Source organism: Cryptomeria japonica, chromosome 8, assembly GCF_030272615.1.
Source record: "Cryptomeria japonica chromosome 8, Sugi_1.0, whole genome shotgun sequence".
Classification (NCBI taxonomy): Eukaryota; Viridiplantae; Streptophyta; class Pinopsida; order Cupressales; family Cupressaceae; genus Cryptomeria; species Cryptomeria japonica.
In genome coordinates, this window is record NC_081412.1 from 641,920,069 (window position 1) to 641,926,068 (window position 6,000).

Here is a 6,000-nt window from a genome sequence, read left to right on the forward strand (position 1 = left end):
CACCCTCTCTGTCTGTCCATCTGTCTCAAGGTGATAAGATGAACTGAAGTTCAATTGCGTACCTAAATCACACTGAAGAGCTATCCAAAAGGCTGATGTGAACACTGGATCATGATCTGAAATAATCCTACGAGGAATATTGTGCAATCTAACAACACTCAAAGAAAATCCGAGCAACTGTCAAAGCTGTGTATGATGACCTAATGGGAGAGAAGTGCGCCACCTTGGTCAAGCTGTCCACGGTGACCATAATAACATCATGATGATGTGAAGACATGGGCAACCCAACTATAAAATCCATCAAAATAATGTCCCATTTCCATCCTGGTACCAAATGTGACTGTAATAATCCTGTTGTATGCTGGTGCTCTGCTTTCACTTGCTGAAACTCAAGGCAACATGCCATGAAATATGCAATATCATGCCTCATACTAGCCCAATGATAAATCTATCTCAAATCTGCGATAATATCCGGCAAGACCCATGAAACTACGCACCTCGCCCACATTAGTGTGTTCTGGCCAATAAAAAATAGCCTAAATCTTAGAAGGATCAATTGTGATACCTTCTCCTGAAATCACGTGACCAAGATAGTGTTAGGTCCTGGAGACAACTGAGAGGGGGGGGGGGGGGTGAATCAGTTGTCCAATAAATTCAAACCAAAATTAACTTAAACAAAATTTAATGCTCAATGCCGGTAAACCAAACTTTATGCTGGTAGACAGTTTTAACAATTAATTGCAGTACTAGTAAAGATTAATGCATGAAATAGAAAGACAATAAAATCCACAACACATAACACAAATATTTGTATGTGGAAACCCTGTAAGGGGAAAAACTATGGTGGGAAGCCTTACCCACAATCAGATGATACTACTATAGATAGTATGTGTGTACAATATGGAGTCTGCACATGCAAAAAGGCCAGCTGCCTAGAGCTCACTGCTCAATCACAAAAATGGGAGTCACACTGACTACAATTGGATGGTTAAATCCAATGATAATGTACTACTCAAAATAGCATCTTCATATGCTGGATTTAGTACCAGTTTAGCTCTGATATGCCTTCTTCAAATACCTTCCTTCAATATTCAAATGATGTCTGCATGTATAGATCTGCTTATTTTTGCATATACCTTATTACAATCCTTTTTCCAATTGCATACCAATCTCACAAATGAGATCTTACATTTATACCATAACCTAAGACCAATTGATTAGGTCAGCTCACTAAAGATATTACAATAAAATCAATTACAAATAAATAATTATGTGATGCATCATGTCATCTCAATGCATTTACAATAATAATAAATCATCTTCATAACGTGGCGTGTTAATCTGGAATAGATATGCTTGCCGGTGCGTAACCTGGACCTATTTGCCGGTAACAACAAATATGCAAACCCGAATAAATCAATAGCCAAATTGCCAAAACCAAGTGATCAAATAATTTATTTGACATAACCAAGTAGTCTCCAAGTCATTCCAAGTGCTGGTGAATAATATAACCTGCCGGTGAACCAGATACTGGTGACTGTGCATAAATCACTGAACATGCCATTGAACATAATCAAGAATCTCCAAGTGTTGATAAGTGTTGACAAGTGTTGACATCAATGACAAAATGAATGCAACACATCCAAAATAACAACAATCTCCCCCTTTGGCATTGATGGCAAGACAAGTTGGAAAAACCATCAAAGTGCCAAAACAGAAATGCCAAAAACCAAAAACCAACAATCTCTCAAAGAGATCATTAACTAGAAATTAAAAATACATAATATCTCTCCCTAGGAATAATCTCTCCCCAAAAGATAATGTGTTTTTCCATAGATATCTCTCTCCCTTTGACATCCAATGCCAAAGCAATACAAAACCAAATACAAATAGTTCATAGAACTTATTACAAAATACCCATTAACCAATTTATCCAACTACTCCCCCTGGGAAATAGCTCTCCTCATCAAAGCCGGAATAAAAATTTCTTTGATAATTCTACCGGTTGATGACAAACATCAACTGTCTAAGTCTCTACCGGTGGGAGTAGAACTCCAAGCTGCTCTCTGAGATATTCAAAAGTCTCCTTAGGCAAAGGCTTAGTAAAAATATTTGCAATCTGCTCTTTAGTATTTACATAAACCAATTTCACTTCTTTTGCTTCAACATTCTCTTTTAGAAAATTGAATTTGATAGAAACATGTTTAGTCTTAGAGTGAAATACTAGATTCTTAGATATATAAATTGCTGCCATATTATCATAGTAAATAGTTATAGGTTCCTTGCATTTTACCTTTATGTCCTTCAACATTTGCTTGATCCATAATACCTGTGTACAATTAGTTGCTGCTGCAACATATTCTGATTCTGCTATTGATAGTGATGTACAATTCTGTTTCTTGCTCAACCATGAAATTAATCTGCTACCAAGAAAAAATGCTCCACCGGTGGTGCTTTTCCTATCATCTACATCTCCTGCCCAATTAGCATCTATGTATGCACATAAATCAAAGTTTTCATCTCTAGGATACCATAAGCCAAGATTTGTAGTGCCTTGTAGGTACCGGAAAATCCTTTTTACTGCTGATTCATGATTTTTTTAGGATTACTCTGAAATCTTGAAACAATACATACTGCATTCATAATATCAGGTCTTGTTTGTGTCAAATACAGTAATCCTCCTATCATAGACTTGTATCTAGTTAGATTAATAGGTGCTGATTCATCCTTCAATGATAATTTATTAGTTGTAGTCATAGGTGTGCTTATGGGTTTAGAGTTCTCCATGCCAAATTTATTTAGTAATTCCTTCAAGTACTTAGATTGACATAAGAATATACCTTTATCAGTTTGTGAAATCTACAATCCTAAAAAGAATTTTATCTATCCAATCATAGACATTTCAAATTCTTGCTGCATTTAATTAGAAAAGTCTTTACACAATCCATCTTCTCCTCCAAAGATTATATCATCAACAAAAACTTCAATAACCAAGATGTCATCATTAGTCACTTTGTAATATAGATTACTGTCAGCATTACCTTTAGTGTATCCAAGCTTCAAAAGATATTTTCCCAATCTAGCATACCAAGCTCTAGGAGCTTGCTTTAATCCATATAAAGCTTTCCTTAGCCTGCAAACCATATCTCTGTCATCTGTCAAAGAAAATTCATCAGGTTGTTCAATGTAAATTTCTTCTTCAAGATCTTCATTCAGAAATGCACATTTAACATCCATTTGATATACTTTATAGTTCTTGTGAGCTGCAAAAGCCAATAATAGACTGACTCCCTCAATTCTAGCTATCGGTGCAAAGGTTTCAGTGTAATCAATTCCTTCTTTCTATGAATATCCCTTACACACTAATCTTGCTTTGTTTCTGATTACCTTGCCATCTTCATTAAGTTTATTTCTCAAAACCCATTTAGTTCCAATTACATTTTTGTCTTTAGGTCGGGGAACTAATGACCAAGTGTTATTCCTTTCAATTTGTTCCAATTCATCTTCCATAGCTTTAATCCAGTATTTATCTTTACATGCCTCATTAATAGATGTAGGTTCAATTAGAGAAATAAGGAACACCTCTTCATTTTCCAATCTTCCTCTAGTCATAACTCCTTGATATTTATTTCCAATTATCTAACTTTCAGAGTGATTCAATCTTACATACCTGGGTATTTTTACTTGCTGTTGTTCTTCAATGACTATTGAATCCTCAGATGATGCTGGTGTGATAGGATCAACATTCTGTACCAGTGTACTCATAGTAGGTTAATTTGTGATTATCTCTATTGCCGGTTCAAAGTCCATTGACCTTGAATTTCCTCTAAACTGTTCATCAATCTTCACATTTGCACTGTCAACAATTTTCTGCAATCTTTTGTTAAAACATCTATATGCCTTGCTCTTAGATGAATAACCAGGAAATATTCTTTCATCACTTCTAGGATAAAATTTTCCAATATACTCATCTCTTCTAATATAACATTTACTTCCAAATATTCTGAAATATTTAAGAGTAGGAGTATTACCAAACCATAGTTCATTAGGGGTCTTACCGGTTTCACCTTTGATGTGAACTCTGTTGAATGTGTAAACTGTTGTATTTACTGCTTCTCTCCAATGCATATGAGGTAGATTTGCTTTTGATATCATGCTTCTAGTTGCATCCAAAATTGTTCTATTTTTTTCTTTCCACAACTCCATTCTGTTGGGGTGTCCGGGGTGCTGATAACTGTCTTCTTATCCCATTCACTTCACAGAATGTATGAAATTCCTTAGACGTGAATTCAACTCCTTGATTTGATCTCAAAAATTTGATTTTCTTACCGGTTTCATTCTCCACCATTACCTTGAATAGTTTGAATTCCCCAAATGCTTCAGATTTCTCCTTGAGAAAGTAACCCAACACATTCTAGAATAGTCATCAATGATTAGCATACAATAGCTACCTCCTTGTATACTTCTAGTTCTTACTGGACCACATAAATCAATATGAATTAAATCAAGAGTATTATTGGATTAACTGTTATACTCTTAAAAAATGCTCTAACTTGATTTCCAAATTGACATTCCTTACATACCGGATTGTGAGGTTTAACAATCTTAGGTAAATCTCTTACTGCCTTAGTTGTACTGATTTTGACAATGCAATCAAAGTTTACATGACAAAGTCTTTTATGCCATAACCAACTTTCATCAATATGTGCAATCAAACATGCTTTCTCATTGTTATTCAAATGAAAGATATTACCTCTAGTTTGATTACCAGTTGCAATTTCCAAACCAGTTCTATTTAAGATTTTGCATTTACCATTCTTGAATTGTAACTGAAATCCTTTTTCAACTTATTGACCAACACTCAAAATATTATGCTTCAAACCTTCAACATAGTAAACATTATCAGTATTGTGCTTACCATCAAAAGATATAGTGCCTTTTCCTTTTATCGAGCAAGCTTTATCATCTCCAAGTATCACTAGACCTTCATTGTATTCCTGAAAGGTTAATAATTTACTCTTATCACCAGTCATATGATGTGAACATCCTGAATCAATGATCCATTCATCCTTATCTTTAATTTTAGCTCCTAGAGCCTACTCTACCGGTTGAACAATAGGTGCCGGTTGATCTTCTATTGTAGCAACAAAAGCCCATCCATTGTCTGCCGGTTCCTCATCAGAATCATCAGTAACTCCTTCATCAGCATAATAACAAGATTTGTCTCTATTCTTCTTGAATTTGTATCTCTGATAATCAGGGTTAGGCTTATATGTTCTTTTAGCTTCTTCTTTCAATCTTGCATGTCTATCAGGACACCTAGAAGCCATATGACCAATTTTATTGTAGTTAAAACATTTAAATGGTGCTTTACCTTCATACTTACTTCCAACTGGACCTTTAGGCATTTTCCTTGAAAATAGTGCTTCAAGCTCTTCCAGTTCTTCATTCTCCTTTCTGATTTCTTCAAGTTCTCTTGCATAAAAGGCTTTCCAATCAGATTTCTCAGATGATGATGATGATGCAGATGATGATGATGCTTTAAAAGCTAGATCTATCTTTATAGTAGCAACATGACCAAATTCCTCAAGTTCAAAAGCTGAAAGTTTTCCAACCAAAGTGTCTCTAGATACTGATGTATTAGGCATTGTTCTCAATTCATTTATAGCAGTAAATTTCATTGGTGGCAATGCTCTTAAAACTTTAGAAATAATTTCATCTTCACTTAAGGTTCCTCCACAACATTGTATACCCAAAACAATTTCATTTACTCTTTCCATAAAAGCATAAATTCTTTCATCTTCTTCCATTTTTAGATTTTCATACCTGACCCGGAAGTATTCAAGTTTTGAAATATTGACTGTGGAATCTCCTTCATTAAATGTTTCCAATTTATCCCAAATAGCTTTAGCAGTAGATCTACCTGATAATCCCATGATTTGCTGATCTAACAATGTGCTCAAAAGTGCTTCTCTTGCTTTGCAATCATTTTCTTCATCT